The sequence below is a fragment of the Vigna umbellata genome, chromosome 1 (assembly GCF_029865625.1).
Source record: "Vigna umbellata cultivar VRB3 chromosome 1, Vumbellata_1.0, whole genome shotgun sequence".
NCBI lineage: Eukaryota > Viridiplantae > Streptophyta > Magnoliopsida > Fabales > Fabaceae > Vigna > Vigna umbellata.
The window spans coordinates 44,835,209-44,844,524 of record NC_142165.1 but is presented as its reverse complement, the minus strand read 5'-3'; the positions used below and the strand labels follow the sequence as shown (position 1 = coordinate 44,844,524).

Genomic DNA, 9,316 nt, shown 5'->3' with positions numbered 1-9,316 from the left:
CAATCATTGTAAGTACTTTCATTTTGATAAAACTCTTATTCAGTTTAATGTTTTCTCAATTATTTGTGCACATATTTGGTTACTTTGAGAAAACTCATTTAATTGTGACCTAGAATAGACATATGGTTTATTCGTTTAAGTTAAGAGATTGCGATGTGAGACTAAATACATCGTAATACATGGAAGATAATACTCATTATTAGAGGAACTATCACCATGATTCATATATTTGGTCTCTTATTAGGTTTGATGGTTGAATAAAATGGACCAAGTGGGAGAATGTTAGCCTTATACAGAAGAGAGGTTACATTTTAATATTATATTATATAATATTATATCTTTCACATTTATTTTTATTCCTTTTCAGTTAATATTATAAAGCAGTTAATATATATTCTGAAAGTGGTCCATTTATTTTTAAGATAAAAAACCGTTTTTAAAAAACGTGCCCATGATTCTCCACCACAATCTCTTTTAACGTTATATACTCTGTGATGGTTTTTGGAGTAATACAGACTCTTTCAGAAAATTTCATATCAGGTCACTGAGCCTACTCTTTCCTTCATATATACATCACCATCGTGTTTTAAGAGCAAGGGTTCAGAAACCAGAAATTAGGCAAGCGTATAACAATGGCTGGAGGTTGGTCTTTCTGCTTCCGCTTTTATTCTTGTAAATCTGAATATGATTAAATGTGCTTGTTTGATATATTTAGATTTATTGAATCTTCAGTATGAATCTGTTACACATTTTTACAGAAAAATAAAAAAAAAGTCCATAAAACTTGATTTTTCATAATATATTTAACTCTACAAAAACATAATTATTGTTGTTATTATTATTCCTTATGTAGATTACATTAATTATTTTCTAAAAAATAATTTTATCAACAATGGTTTAAAATGATTCATATATTATAATATTATAATTTATACTCCTGAATATCTTTTACCACGGTAGCCTAAATTTAACTTTAAAAGATCCATATTTAAAATTTAATTATTATTAATTTAATTTTCATTAAATTTCTTATTTAATGAAGTATTATAATCTTCATCTTTATAGTTAAAAAGAAAAATAAAAGAGTAAGTAGCTAGGTGTAAGTATGATCATACGTATTATCCATCACTCCATAAAAATAAGATATAAAACTTTCATATTCATTAAATACACAAACAATTATGAAGATGACATTTTACTTCAAACATGAGATGAATATAATCAAACTGTCTCAATCATTCTCATCCTCGATCCTATTCTTCCTGTAGGCTTTTTTTTTTGTTGCTTTTTGCATTTGTCAATCATTTCTTTTGAATAATATAATTTCCATATATAAATATGTGTGTGTGAATCAAGATCTCATGATGACAAATTTTGGCAAGATTTGGAGTTATATTGTTGTTTTTTTGCAACGAGCATTTGCGCCTCAAATATTGCATGAAAAACTGGGAGAGATTTTGATTTTGTTGGGGTCAAATCCTGCTGTCTATGGACGGTGCACGGGCTTCTCTCACGCTTCACACAAACAAAGAACACCATTTTTTTCCTCTAATTTTCTCTCTCTATAAATATTAATTTCTATTTAACGTGACACTCCATTAACACTTACTTCCGACATCATCTTGTATTTTATGCACGTGTGTGCTAATCTAGATTCGTGCTTATATTACTGTTGTTAAATTTTGTTAAAACTAATGATTCTTGGCGTCAAAAAGAAACACGTTTCTTTTTGTCTGCCCAACTTCTCACTCATTTCAGCACTCATTGGTTGACTCGCCTACTACATTTTCATGCATCACACTCTGTCTTAGATTTTTAAAATTATATATTAATATTAAATACTGAAAGAACTAAAACTCAATAATTTTAATTCCATTTGTTGGCTCTAGACATTTGGTATTGCGAGAATAATATTAATATAAAAAAGATGTATCTTTTGAGTATAGTTTTTCTTGTTAAATTATATTAATAATTTACATTGGTTCATGTAATTTAAAGTATAACTTTAATGTAAGGATTCTAATGTGATGATGATTAGAATATTAAAGTATTAAAGTTATTGGGGTTATTTTAGAGTTATTAAAATTAATCCCTCTCTTCTCACTCTAAAAGGGCATTTTGGTATTTTATTAAAGTTAATTAAAATATCATAAAAGAGGAAAAAGTTTTTACTTCTGTTGACACATTAAGTTTCTGAAGAGATATAGAGAACGTAACGTTCTCAGGAAAGAAAAGGAAACTGACAGAGAAAACCATCCTACAACTTCTATATCATCCAGAAGGCATTAAGGAGGAGTAAGAGGAGAGAGAATATTTGACAGGAAGAGACAGGAAGAAGTGCACAATGGATCCAGGTTAGTTCTCTTTTACTGTGTATTGTGGGAATTGTGAGTATCATGAAAATTCAAGATCCTGTGTGTTGTTTTCATTTAATTGAAAATTAAAGATTTGCTTACAAGTGGTATCAGAGCACGGTTCTGAATTTTATGATTCTCCTTGAATGGTAATATTTCCAAATTTTAAAACCCTAATTTTTGAATTATAAAATTTAGGGATTTTATATTTGTTGGCATGAAAATTAAATTCACTGTAATGTAATGTGTGAATCTCGGAAGCCGTAAGTTTTTAATTTGATTGTCAGTGAATTCGATCCGTGCAACTTTAAAAATGGCTTTATGCCGAGAAGTGAAAAATTTTTGATGGAAGTGAATTGAATTCACTGTACGTGAATTATGAAATCTGCAAGCATTTGAATTCGCACCCTGAAAGCCAATTTTATTTATTTTTATACTTCCATTAAAGTATTGCACGTGATTTGATTGTATTGTGGAATTCTATTTGGAAGCAACTTTACTGTTGAACGTGAATTTCATTATGGAAGCAGCAAGTTATTTGATTATCACATTGATGTGATTTTGATCTGTGCATAAAATTAAAGTTCATTAAAGTTGCTTTATGCCAAAATTGAAATTTCGTGTGCAGTAACCAAATAAAACCTGCATAAAAGAAAATTCAATCCCTTGCAATTTTTTTTATTTTATTCATTGTTGCATTAAAGCAACTTTATTGTTGCGGCAGTGTTCTTGTGCTCATGTATATTTTAACATTGTTATGCATTGAATGCAAATTAATTGTGAATTAAAAGTTTAAAGTTTCAAATACTTTTAATTTGAAAAGTACATTTACTGACATGCATGATATAATTTTGTTTTATGAATTATATGTTTTGGAAGAAGGAAATTCAATTATGTTGAATTTCGGAGAGTAATTAGTCATTGATGTAAGGATGTTATGGATTACCCAAAGGTGAACCATGGTTTATAATTGATGACATTAAAGTGAAACATTTCATGTACTTAGTATATGTTTGTATATCCAAAGATAGCATACATATAGTCTCAAGTATGATTGATTGTTTATTAAAGTATATATATGGAATTTGTCAGTTTGAGAATCACCCAAAGGTGAACTTAAATGAATGACTTAATTGGCTACCTATCAGTTTAAGTGTCACCCAAAGGTGAACTTGAATGTATGACTAGTGTAGTAATTTGTTTGAATCCATTAAATTTAATCAAAGCATTAATGTATGAGCTTCTGTATTATTTCCAGCTTACATGAATTTAGCAGGTTTGAGCAACAATGTAGTCAAGTTTAATGGGCTCAATTATGCCGATTGGTCAGAACAAATCCAGTTCCAACTGGGTGTTCTAGGTCTGGATATGGCTATTATGATGGATGAAATGCCCGCAGCCATTACAGAGACCAGTACAAGTGACGAAAAGTCTCTTTATGAGGCTTGGCATAGGTCTAACAGGTTGTCATTAAACTTGATGCGCATGTCTATGGCAGAGAACGTAAAGCCTTCCATGCCCAAAACGGAAAACGCAAAGGAATTCATGAAAATGATCAAGGAGTATTCACAATCAGACATAACTGACAAGTCTATTGTAGGAACTCTTATGAGCGAGCTGACTACCAAAAAGTTTGACTGGTCACAGCCCATACATGAACATGTAACTGGAATGGCTAATATAGCAGCAAGATTGAAGTCAATGGGAATGGAGGTGAATGAGTCTTTTCTAGTACAGTTCATCATGAACTCTCTTCCTCATGAATTTGGCCAGTTCCAAGTGAATTATAACACTATTAAGGATAAGTGGAACTTCCAAGAAATCAAAGCCATGTTGGTTCAAGAGGAAGGGAGATTAAAGAAAATGAGAGATCATTCTATCCATCTCACAACTCATGAAGGTGCTAGCTTCAGTAAAGGTAAATCAGGAAAGAAGAACAAGAAGGACAAAGCCCCAATGAAAGTGAATAAGGCGGTATCCAGAAGGACCAGAAATGTTTCTTTTGCAAGAAAGTAGGTCACTTCAAGAAAGATTGTCCGAAAAGAAAATCTTGGTTCGAAAAGAAAGGTACTTTTTATGTTTCTGTAAGTTTTGAAGCAAATATAGTTGAAGTGCCTAATAATACCTGGTGGTTGGATTCTGGAGCTACTACTCATGTTTCTAATATTATGCAGGGATTCCTTTCAATCCAGCCCATAAAAGGAACTGAAAAGTATTTATATATGGGGAACAGAATGAAGGCACGAATAGAAGGAATTGGGACTTACAGATTGATTCTAGACACTGGCTATTGTCTGAATCTTGAAAAGTGTCTCTATGTTCCTGGTTGTGCTAGGAATTTGATTTCTGTTGCAAAGTTGGATTGTTTAGGTTTTAACTTTAGGATTGAAAATGGTATTTTTCATTTGTATAAACTTTCGTACTATTATGGTTCTGGTACATTATTGGATGGTTTATACCGTTTAAATCTTGATGTTAATTTTTCTGAATCCCTGTTTAATGTTGAACATGTTGTTGATAGAAATTCTAGTGCAGGAAAGGAATGTTCTGCTTTCTTATGGCATAAAAGATTGGGTCACATATCCAAAGAAAGGATGTTGAGGTTAGTAAAGAGTGAAATTTTACCTCAATTGGATTTTGATGACTGGGATGTATGTATTGATTGTATTAAGGGTAAACAAACAAAACACATATCAAAATATCCTGCCACAAGAAGCAGTCAACTTCTTGAGTTAATACACACTGATATTTGTGGTCCTTTTGACATTAAATCCTGGAGTGGTGAAAAATATTTTATCTCCTTTATTGATGATTTCTCACGTTATTGTTATATATATCTATTACATGAAAAATCTCAATCAGTGAATGCCCTTGAGGTGTTCATAAATGAGGTGGAAAGGCAATTAGATAGAAAAGTAAAAGTGGTGAGATCTGATAGAGGTGGTGAATATTATGGTAAAACTGATGAGAGTGGACAATGTCCAGGTCCATTTGCAAAGTACCTTGAAAGTCGGGGTATATGTGCACAGTATACAATGCCCGGTACACCACAACAAAATGGTGTAGCAGAAAGGCGGAATCGTACTCTTATGGATATGGTTAGGAGTATGTTAAGTCATAGTAATATCCCTTTATCTTTGTGGATGTATTCATTAAAGACTGCTGTATATCTGGTTAACAGGGTTCCTAGCAAAGCAGTTTCTAAAACTCCTTATGAACTATGGACCGGAAGGAAACCCAGTTTAAGACATCTTCATGTTTGGGGTTGTCCAGCAGAAGTAAGGTTATACAATCCGCATGAAAAGAAACTTGATGCAAGAACCATTAGTGGTTACTTTATCGGTTATCCTGAAAAGTCAAAGGGATATAGATTTTATTGCCCTAACCATAGTACAAGAATAGTTGAGTCTGGAAATGCTCGGTTCATTGAAAATGGTCAATTTAGTGGGAGTGAGGAATCACGAATAGTGGACATTCAAGAGCATACTGATAGTGTTTCTACGTCTAATGTCTCTTCTGAAGTTGTTATCCCTCTTGTTGTATCACAGTCACACAACAAGCAGAGACAACAAATTAATGTTCCAATCCCACAAAATGAACGTATAAATGTTGAGCCAGTTGACAATGAGCAAGTCATAAATGAGCAATTGATAGAGGAACCACAAGAAGCAGCATTAAGAAGGTCTGTAAGGGAGAAAAGACCTGCTATTTCGAATGATTATGTGGTTTACTCTGTTGATCATGAATGTGACTTAAGCATTGATGAGGATCCAGTCTCTTTCAGACAAGCCATGGAAAGTAATAATTCAGAGAATTGGTTGAATGCTATGAAAGAAGAGTTGAAATCAATGGATGACAATAAAGTATGGGATCTAGTTGAATTGCCTAAGGGTTCAAAAAGAGTCGGTTGTAAATGGGTCTTTAAGACTAAACATGACTCAAAAGGCAATATTGAAAGGTATAAAGCTAGATTAGTCGCCAAAGGTTTCACTCAAAAGGAAGGCATTGACTACAAAGAGACCTTCTCTCCTGTTTCTAAGAAGGACTCTTTGAGAATTGTTTTGGCTTTGGTGGCTCATTATGATTTAGAGCTTCACCAAATGGATGTAAAGACCGCCTTTCTGAATGGTGACTTAGAAGAGGAAGTTTATATGGACCAACCAGAAGGTTTCACCATAACAGGAAAAGAAGATCTAGTGTGTAAATTAAAGAAATCAATATATGGACTAAAACAAGCTTCCCGTCAATGGTATCTAAAATTTAATGATATCATAACTTCATATGGTTTTGTAGAGAACACCGTTGACCGGTGTATATATATGAAGATCAGTGGGAGTAAGTTTGTAATATTGGTTCTATATGTTGATGACATTCTTCTTGCTACTAATGATATTGGTATGTTACATGATGTAAAGAAGTTTCTCTCTAACAACTTTGAAATGAAAGATATGAATGAGGCATCTTATGTGATAGGAATAGAAATATTCCGTGATAGATCACAAGGATTGTTAAGTTTGTCTCAAAAAGGCTATATTAATAAAGTGTTAGAGAGATTTAGAATGGAAAAATGTTCTCCTGGAATAGTTCCAATTCAGAAAGGAGACAAGTTTAGTTAAATGCAATGTCCCAAGAATGATTTGGAACGAAAGGCCATGGAGTCTATTCCTTATGCGTCAGTGGTTGGGAGTTTGATGTATGCTCAAACTTGTACTCGGCCAGATATCAGTTTTGCTGTTGGAATGTTAGGCCGATATCAAAGTAATCCCGGAATGGATCACTGGAAAGCTGCAAAGAAAGTTCTTAGGTACTTACAAGGTACCAAAGAATACATGCTCACTTATAGAAAGTCAGATCATCTCGAAGTGATTGGCTATTCGGATTCAGACTATGCTGGGTGTGTGGATTCAAGAAAATCCACATTTGGGTATGTCTATCTTTTGGCTGGAGGAGCAATTTCTTGGAAAAGTGCAAAACAATCAGTCATTGCTACTTCCACCATGGAGGCTGAATTCGTGGCATGCTTTGAGGCCACAGTTCATGCTTTGTGGTTGCGGAACTTTGTATCGAGGTTTGGTATTATTGACAGTATAGCTAGGCCGATAAGGATTTATTGTGATAATTCCGCAGCCGTCTTCTTCTCTAAAAATGATAAGTACTCAAAGGGTGCTAAACACATGGATTTGAAGTACTTGTCGGTCAAAGAAGAAGTGCAGAAACATAGAGTGTTGATTGAGCATATTGGTACGGATTTGATGATAGCAGATCCGTTAACTAAAGGACTACCGCCCAAAACTTTTATTGGCCATGTTGAAAGTATGGGCATTATGGATAAGTCAATGTTAACATGATGTTGTTATCTATCTATATAGATATGTATAGTTATATGCTTGTATTGTTATGACACTTGTGAATTCAATTAAAGTTATGTTTCTCTTTATTCTATTGTTATCCACATTAAATTATATACATGTATTATTGATTGTGGTGACATGATAGGTCTCCTTTAGAGACATGAAAGTTATAAGATTGATTAAAGTTATGTTGAGTTGTTTTGATTATGTGATACATGGAAGGAATCTTGTCGATCATGACTTTTGCCCGCCATGATCCGATTATTTCAATTCATATAAGGATGATGACTTGATAATTCTAATGAATAGTGCGCACTTAAAGTTTATTTTAGATCTTCAAGTCATCACATGAACCAAGTGGGAGAATGTTAAATTATATTAATAATTTACATTGGTTCATGTAATTTAAAGTATAACTTTAATGTAAGGATTCTAATGTGATGATGATTAGAATATTAAAGTATTAAAGTTATTGGGGTTATTTTAGAGTTATTAAAATTAATCCCTCTCTTCTCACTCTAAAAGGGCATTTTGGTATTTTATTAAAGTTAATTAAAATATCATAAAAGAGGAAAAAGTTTTTACTTCTGTTGACACATTAAGTTTCTGAAGAGATATAGAGAACGTAACGTTCTCAGGAAAGAAAAGGAAACTGACAGAGAAAACCATCCTACAACTTCTATATCATCCAGAAGGCATTAAGGAGGAGTAAGAGGAGAGAGAATATTTGACAGGAAGAGACAGGAAGAAGTGCACAATGGATCCAGGTTAGTTCTCTTTTACTGTGTATTGTGGGAATTGTGAGTATCATGAAAATTCAAGATCCTGTGTGTTGTTTTCATTTAATTGAAAATTAAAGATTTGCTTACATTTCTTTTTCAACCGTTTTTTCTTATGTTATGATAATGTGGATGAGTTTTGAAGCGTGAAAAAAAGAAGAGATGGTAAAATCAAAGTGGGAAGTATTGAAAGAAAAAGTTGTTTAGAGAGGGGAATAAGTCAATTGTTCCCACAAGATGAGATGAGAGGAACGTGCAATGGAGCCTTTCTTTTATCACTAGCCATTTATCAGATCCACAATGGGAAAACCTTTTGGTTTGACTCATTTTGTAGTTTATGCTCTGCTTCTTTGACCCGTAAGGATAAGAAATCTCCTTTTTGTAGGGTTTTTCTTTTTGGTATAATAAAAACTTATATTTTTCTCCTATTCATACGTGATTGCTTCATTGATAGTGTTCCTATGTTAAAATATACATAGGTAAACTAGTTTTATGTCTAAATGGACATGTAACAGATAGTTTTTGAAGTCTACTTTCCTACCAATTCCTTTTATTACATATGTCGAGATATTATCTACATTGTTAATGTCGATGTGTATTCTTCTAACATAGGTGAGGTGATTATGGTGCAAATGTTTACAAAAATATTATGACGTTCAAGTTAATTACTAACAATAAATAATAAAATTATGATAAATGATTACTATTGACATATTTCATGAACAATAACTATATATATAGTACTTGGATGAGTCGTGTATGTTGAGTTTAGGATTCATAAGCTTATATTGTTTTAAGGTTTTCTAACTCGCTTAGTTATCTTTAATCTTTT

At 32.6% G+C, this 9,316-nt stretch overlaps 1 pseudogene; it reads left to right on the top strand.

Moving 5' to 3' along the window:
- Positions 1 to 6,913: 6,913 nt before the first annotated feature.
- Positions 6,914 to 7,702, top strand: LOC148205475 (secreted RxLR effector protein 161 pseudogene; annotated as a pseudogene).
- Positions 7,703 to 9,316: the final 1,614 nt, after the last annotated feature.